This window comes from Solanum pennellii, chromosome 9 (genome assembly GCF_001406875.1).
Source record: "Solanum pennellii chromosome 9, SPENNV200".
NCBI lineage: Eukaryota > Viridiplantae > Streptophyta > Magnoliopsida > Solanales > Solanaceae > Solanum > Solanum pennellii.
The window spans coordinates 42,927,585-42,936,649 of NC_028645.1; positions in this window are offsets into that span (position 1 = coordinate 42,927,585).

Consider the following 9,065-nt stretch of genomic DNA (forward strand, 5'->3'; position numbering starts at 1 on the left):
ATACATACACACATATATATATATATATATATATATATATATATATTATCACTTTATATTGGCCCAAGTAGAATTTCACGTCATAACATAATCAATATGGAATTTTTCAACTCAATTTTGTGTTAGGGGTTCTAGTGACCTTAATTCATATCCAATTTCATTCCCGCAGTAATTAATTAACGTAAGAATCGAACCACACTAATAAATCACAAGGCACGACCTTATATATATATATATATATTCAAGAATAGTTGAGGTCTTCACTTAGACATTTTTAGGGTGTTACAAAAAATTCCTGAAAATTACATTCCTGTTCATCACATCGGTAGGCCCAAATAGATGATGAAATATATGCTTTTGAGTGAAGGATTGGGAGTAAATAAATATATTTACCCAATTATGACCTAATTTTAAAAAATTGATGGTTGGAGTTAGAGAGATTGATTTTACGCGATTTCGAAAGGATTTTTCTCAGTCTAATCTTCGGATAACATTCTTACCTCTTATTTGATTTAATTTTCCGCCTATGTGAGTATCAATATCATGTTATAGGTAGACTAGTGGATATCTATTTTTAATGAGTTTTTGATATGTGAGAATGATTTCTGATAAAGTCGACTTAATTGTAACCTATATTGTGCAATAGTTTGATATTTTACTGACCTACTCATATTAATAGATTCTCATTATGGTTGTTATAATTGGAAATTGGTATATTATATTGTGTATTGAATGTATATGATATTTATACAAAATAAGAGTTAATCAAAAAGATAAGGTGAAGTTACAGATAGTTAATACCTATAAAAGGTTTGTATCTATGTGAAAAATAATATTCTTAACATTACATGACATATATACATATATCCTTAGGATTAATATTGTATGATTAATTATTAATAATTGGTATCAGAGTTGTGCACTTGCACACCATTTATATAATTTTTTGTTATAAATATGCAATATATTACACATCAATTAGAGTGCTACGTCTGTGCTCTATATGAACCTTGTGAATTATCTATAGATCCCGATTATCCGACAGGTCAAGAGAGTCAACACTAAATATGAATTGTTGTGTCATCCGTATATCAAAAGCATTACCTTCCATTATGGTGATCTACATTCACTGGTTTTCCATGGATTTGTTAAGATTTTATGGTCCATTGTTTAGATTTAACCTCTGTTATATTTTTTGCGATTGCATCCCCATATTCTAGACCAGTAGATAATTTTTGTTCACGACTTTCAAGTTCTACGGTTATGAGTTATTTTCATAATTATTTTACGATTATTGGATTTTAGATATAAAACATGACTTACATTGATTGAGAACGATTACTTTTAAGTTGTTTTGCTATGTGCACATTCGTTAATAATTGGTTCTCCCACAAGGGTTTAGTGTAAATGCTTCTCACGTTAAATCGAAGTTATGACAAAGTTGGTATCAGAACTTCATGCAAAAAATTGGGATCGGACCAAAATTTGAAAGTCGGGTACTAGGTTAGGAGTTGGGTGCAAGGATCGGGTCCCAACATCAATGTTGGGTGTTGGGGACTAATAGTAATTTAGGTATTAGATCTCAATTTATTGTAAATTACTAGTTCAAGGTTGGATCTCAAGTTAGATGTCTTAGTCGGTCACATATTGGACATCAAAGTCAGGTTTCAAAGTTAGAATTATGATATGATCTTGATTTGGAGGTCGGGTCTTGGGTTGATGTTGGGGTCAGGTCCCAAGAAAAATATAGGTTCCCGGTCAAAATATAAAAGTCGATCTCAAAGTGAAATAATGAGTTCTAGGTTGGTAAATAGATCATGTCTGAATTTGAAAGTCCTGTCTTGCGTTGGGAGTCGGAATCAACTAACGTCAGGATGGGGTCTTGGGATAAAAATTGAAATGTAATTAATAAAGTGGTTCCCACATCGATTGTTGGGGACGAGTCCTTGTTCAAATGGCAAGTACATAGTCGGTTGGTTGTTTATTTGGGATTTATGGTGGGGCACTTGGTTGGGAGTTGGGATCGGGTCATAATTCATGTGTCGGGTTTCAATGTAAGGGTTAGGGTCGAGTCCAATTGATATATCGGATGCCATACCAGGAGTCGTGGTCAGATCCTACGATTTGTGTTAAGGTCTAATTCCTTATCAATTTTTGGAGAAATTTTTAGGTTTGGGTGTTCAGGTTCCTTTCAGAATCTCTAAATGATCACGGGTTGTATCCCTGTTTGTGTATCGATGTCGGATCATGGATCGTTTGTCAAAATTGGTTTCCATATTAAAACCCATTTTTGTAAAAAGTTTTTTTTTGATCTAGAAAAATTATAAAAGATCTTTTTTAAAAATCTATTTTCCATTAACAAATCCAAAACTATAAAGTATTTTCCAAAAAAAAAATTCCACTCACAACGAAAAATGAAAATTCAAAAGTTTGAAAACATCCTATTTTTGAAAAAAGTACATTTTCCTTTGCACAAAGCACACATTACCCTCTATTGTGTAAAAAGAAATTTAATTTGCCTAATTCAATTATTCATTTCATTTATAAATTGGAATTTCATTTTTTGTAGTTAAAACAACATAGAGTGCACTCACTTATACAGATAAAGAATCATGATATAAAGAATAGACTTGGAGGAGCTAAATAGATGGTAAACTAATGCGACGGTTTCAAACCATCACTTTGTAGTTGATAAATATTTTATATTTGACTAACAGTGTGTTTGGTATGGAGGAAAACAATTTTAGAAAAATGTTTTCCAATTTTCTCAAGTTTGGTTGGGTTAAATGTTTTTGAAAATGTGTTTCAAATCAACTTATTTTCCTCAAATTTAAGGAAAATGGCTTCCCTTCAAAACTTTCTTCTGACCCCCACCCCCACCCTACCAGCACCCCAACCCAACCCCGGCCCAAACCCAACCTCACCAGCCCCTCTGATATGCTTAACTTACACTTCCCTAAAAAACTATAAGCAATCGTATCAACTAAAGAACACAACTATTAGGTTTGGGTCGATTCCATGAGGAAAATAGTTTAGACTTAACTTCAATGTACGATTACTTCTATTTAGTCAAGTCCTTTACGAAAATGAATTATTAAAGGGGGGTTTTGTGAAACAAAAGTCTTTTATTATTGATTAATGAAACAAATAACAAGAGTAAATATTTGGTGTTTATCAAGTTGTGAGAGAAACTAGGGTGGAAGTGTTCCCCACAAGTTCATAACGCAAAAATCCTAGCTATAACAATTCTTCCCTAGTGTTTGCAATGAAAGTGATAAGTTAGGTATCTCTAAATCCTTGGCCCGACATTTAGAGAATTTCACCCCGTACCTTGGTCCTGCTACTTGTGTCTAAATTACTAACACTTACCTTAACTTCATGTTAAGCATCGTATTCGATGTATGGATTAGTTGTTACTTAGCCCAAATCGAGACTACCCTATTAGATGGTATGTCACTAAAACTATGTTGATAACTCAATCCTATTAACTACACCCTTGGTTTGCCATGTAGCCATAGGGCGAGTTCTAACGTGTGCACTCGTTAAAAAGATTTCTAAGTGAAAGAATTATATATACATGCAATAACATATTTGATAATTTTTATTAAATTAGGTTTATTTTTTTAACCACCCATGGTTTCCATAACCCTAGTTGTGGATTTAGTTACCCATGCAAAGAAGAACATAATTCATGGTTGATAAATAATAAATCATGAGATTATGTAGACAAATTCTACGAAAATCCAAAAATTCAACTTGAAACCACAAAAATCACTTGAAAATCAACACTAGAAATTTGATTTACTGCCAAAGTTGCAAAAACAAATCTCCAAGAACAAAACTAAGGAAGTAGTAATAGAATCCAACCCCAAAAACAAGGTTTTACACCCTATTTATAAAAACATTGTCTTAAATTAAAAGGAATTCTAATAAGGAAAGTTGTCCAGAAAACGCGGCTTCAATCGACGACCCCTACAGACGGTCCATCGATCAAACGACGGACCGTCGTCTTCCTCCGTAAGTCCAGACTTGCCATATTTTTTAGCTTTCAATTTGCATCTTCTCTAATCCAATCGATGGACTAACAACACTTTCTGTCAATTCACCTACGGTCCGTCGATGCTTCTCATCATTCAATACATAGCTTTTCTTCAACATCGGGTATTGGGACTTTCTATGATTTGATCGATCGTTCAATAGGATGGTCCGTCGATCACTGTCGATCCTTCTGTAGCCCCACACTTTTTCAGAATTCCCCGAGTTGCTTCCAGATGCCTAAACCTTTGATCGACGGTCATCATCTACGGTCCGTCGATTGGACGACGGGCCGTTGATGGCCTTCGCGGGTCACCTCTTCACTAAATCACCACAGTCTTCTGCGTTTTTGTTTTGGACACATTTCCTGCAAAACAAAGATAAAAAAATATTAAAATTACTACAAAAATGCTCTAGACACACACCAATTTTAAGGAAAAACATTGAAAGTACCGTGAAACCATGGTACATTAACATCCTAAACTTAAATTCATTATTTGTCCTCAAGCGACGCACTATGACTCAACACAAAATGTTGTACGCAAGTATCCTCTTTTAAGCGTTTGCAATCACATGGCTATCAATCCCATCTTTTTTGTATCTTTGTGGAATATTTCTACTCTTAGGCTTGATAGGCTTACTCACGTGGATCAGACCATGACACAGACTAACCATGTACTTACACCTCTAGTCTTTTGTCTCTCGCCATGGTACCAACTTTTCCGATTTTGCAACTAGTTCCCTCACTTCAAAAGATATCCTCCTTTTTCGCACAGTGATTTTTAACTTTGAGTATAAGGATCATTATTCAACACTCATGCTCAAAACAAATTCACACCTAGTTACTACTTGTCGGCATAGGCTTGCCCTTATTTTCACTGCTTAAGTTCACCACATTAGACTCTTAGAATCACGATAGGACTTTCTTGCTTGTAACGTAGGCTCAGGGTCTGGTATGGTACATATGGATACATTTTAGTGACTTTTTACCCTCCTTGACATAACGGATAAGTTTCCGAACTCTTTCATTATATCTTATGCCTTACTTTTCTTTTCTTTTCTTTTCATCTTTTCCTTGCTTTCACTTTTGTTCTTTATGGAAGTGACTCTTACTTCTTTTTGCTCAACTCTTTTTCTTTCTTTTCTATTTTTTTTACATTCAATTGATAATTTTGAGTGAGTCACCTTCTTGATTACTTTTCTTTTATTTTCCACATTACTCTTTTCATACCCACTTTTCGGGTCATCACTCATAATAGACAACATCAACATATAACTTTTCCATGAATCAAGGTTCACATATCCCAAGGTTGGCTCAGGGCCAACACGAGTTTAGTTTTTGTATTATCCAACCTCAACTTAGGCTTTTGACCTAAGCTGAGGTGCACATGTCCAAGGAGAGACCAGGACAAACACATTATACCTAGGGTAGGTGAGTTGATGAAGAAAATAAAGTTCCATTATAAGCTCAACATATTTGAACAAGGGCCTATGGTCCCTTCCTAGTTGTCTAACACATATTCCTTTTGTAGGACTAACCGGGCAAGTTCTATCTAGGTACCAACATTGGAACAAGAAAATTTCCTCACACTCTCGTTACACCGTGTTACCCTATAAGATTGTCGGACACCTAGTTTGAGTGTTAGGTTGAGGGTCATGCAGTGGTGCATCTCTATGTCATGATTAAAGCTAACACATTCAACTTCTTTATACCTATTCATGCAAACAATTTCTTAGAACAGGATATCATTCATGTTTAGCCATCATGCTCCATATTTAACTTTAATATTTTGTATATGTTATGACACATGCCGGTTCAACAGGAAAGTAAATAGTCACTTGGGGAAAAAGGACACAGGCAAGAAAACCCTTAAAAGAGGATGATGAGTTTGGCTACTCACACTTCACCCTAACACTCACTATCCATTTACCCCACCCGCAACAAAAAAAACATGCAATTGTCCCCAATGCATAAAAAATATAAGGATAGGGTGGTAGGTGAAGCAGATCTAAGGCGTATAGCGTCGACAATCAATAAGCATCCGGGTCCGGTTTCTCGGAACACACAACCTCTTTAGTAGGGATACCCTCAATGGTGCCTCATAAATCTCCGCACACTCAGTGGTGCTCCTCTCAACAGTCTCATGTCTTAAACTAGATGCCCCAACAATCAACTTTCGAGCCCTCATCTGATAGGTCTCCTCATCAATCAAAGAGGCTCTCCTCGCCTCCTCAAGATCCGTCCGCTCCTTCATCCTCGCATGAGCATCCTCTCCATTATTGGTGCGACGGGAACAGTGCCTCTTGGCACGCTCACGCGGCTCAGGCGGTGCAGTTGGGGCAGTGAAGAGGGCAGCAAAAACTGTTTCCTCCGCTAGCTGAATGGGTGCAGTCTCGGGATGAGGTCTCCTCATCTCCAGTGTGTTGTCAACATCTGCTAGTCGACTTGCCATAACCTCCTAAAGAGTTGTAAAATCAATGATGGGGGCTGGGAGTGCTAGAACTCGCAACTCAAATGCATCTAGCCGCTGGTGGACCACTTGAATCTTTTGCTCCATCTGCTGATCCACCTTTTTCTCAATCCGGTCCTCATCCTCGACAATGGATTTCTACGTCCAAGGCCGGATATGGTTCAACAAGGAGGCCATCTAGGCCTCTAGCTTCTGGAACCTAGCAATCGGGACCAGTGCTGCTGATGGTGGAGTAGACCAGGAGGAACTAGGTGCCCTACTAGTGCCAGGGGCATACTCGGCAAGGGTTGTATCAGTGGGCTCTAAATTGGGAGTATCAGCCCCTTCGGCTAACACTACCGTCTTCACTAAGTTCTCACTCAGTGGCTTCATATCAAATTTTGGCCCACACTGTGGTGCCTCCATATTGGCCTCATCCCTAATGAGACCCATGTCAACAATCCCGGTCAGAGTACGGAAGATGTCACAGTGCCAAAGAGGAACTCTAGCATCCCTGTATAACTGGAAAATCACATAGGTAAACAGGTAAGTAGTAAAGGTCTTAAAAGTTGTATCATGTATCACGGAGATCAACAACCTCACGAAGTCGATCTCCAACCCGACTACCAGTGATGCTACCAGAACCGCTCTATACTAAGGAATATATTATCTGGTGCCGTGGGGGATAAGCTGTGGTGGACTAACAACTAGAAGAACTTAACTGCAAAGGTGAGGTTCACCTTCTTGATAAGGCCTCTAGGGTCCAACACCTAATCTCCTCCCTCATTGTCAATGGAAAGTTGTTGTGCAATCCACTTCTACGTGGGCTCTCTCTTATCTTTGCTCCATTGAAATTTGCCACTTTTGACCAAATCCCACCTGTAATCAAAATCTGGAGTAAGGGGATCCCTCGCGGCACTAGTGGACACACCGTATACGAAGAGACTGATGGAGGTAAAAGAAATGTCCACCTGGCATCCTCGAACTAGAACCTCTATGAGTGTGTTCTGTTTAACAGGTTTTGCTTGCCTATCCAAAGAACCTCTGAATGTCACCACATATGAAGCGTACAACACTCAAACAACCTCCTCTCTATATGAATCCTATCTACAAGCCATCCACCCAAGCCCGTGGCGGGTAAACATATTATGTACCTTTGGGACTGTGTGAAGTCTCACTGTAAGAACCTGCCTTTCAACTTTCACCAACCGAGTCATCACAATCTTGTTGTTCAGAATCATTGCATCCCTGTAGATCTGATGCTGACCATCGATGAACCACCAGTTAGACTCATCACGAACCGGTGCATGGACCTCATGCTGTGGTGCCAAAGTAGGCTTTGAACTCTGGCCTCATCACACGAGGCATGGCGGGTAGGCACATCTGCGAGAGTGGATCCAAGTTATCTGTAATTGGAGCCAGAGGCCTCATTCGACCCCGTAGAATAGTCCAACTCTAAACCTGAAGCCTCTTCTGAGCAAGACGCTCCCTTAGAACTCGAGGAAAATCTGAAGCCTCATCAGACTATGAGGCAATGACCACGCCGAAAGCCACATTCTGGGGGTGCCACGAGTGGCTCTAGCAGCAGGTGTAGAGGTTAAGTTTCCTGGGGGAACATATTTGGATTCTTGCTCATCATCAGAACTGTCGATCATTTGGTGGGATGGTGCCACAAACTTGGACCGACCCCTAGAATAGAAGATGTTTGGTTTTGGGGCCATATGTACCTAAAAAACAACTTTTTAGTCTCATTGCAATCAAACTACACAAGAAAAATAATAAAACAGAACCTGAAAACATAAAGCACAGGCTATTTCAGAATTGCATTACTGGGAGACGGGCACCTTCGACGGCCCGTCGTTGAAGAAATGATCTGTCTATTGTGTCCATCAGTGGAAACTTGGGAAATTTTGTAGTCTTTAATCCACAACCCTCTTAGTTAGAAACAACGGAAGTCCAGAACAGCCCGTCGATCAATCGACGAACTGTAGTCCACTTCTGTCGTCTGACACTTAGAATAATTATTAAATGCTCACAAATAAGTGTTTCAGTTGGAAACGACAGATGATTATAATGGCTCGTCAATCAATCGACGGACCGTAGTCACCTTTTGTCATTTCAAAGTTCTGCATTACTTAAATTTAGCCATTGACGGACCCCGTCAATGGTCTGTTGATCAACCGAATGTCCGTAGACAGGGTCTCGTGTTGTTGGTCAGAGACATGTTTCAGGACTTTTTTTTTTAAAAAAAAAATTTCAAAATTTTAAGCAAATCATAGGTTCACCCAACACTTATCAACAAGTACAAGACCAGTTCTTCATCCTTAGGGTTTCAATTTCGTTAGTTTTGATCTCAGATTCTACGATGCTTTTAAACCTTAAGTTGGAATGTCAATAATTAGTGCATTTTTACACAGACTACACCCCCAACCCATTTACTTTATATCATTCCAAGGGACATAGCATCAATAATTTAACAAGTTAACAAGTAATTTTTGTCCCTAAATCAAGATTAACATTCAAATTTGGCATTTCAAATAGTAAATAAACGAGAATTCATTGAGCCAATGGAATTCAAAT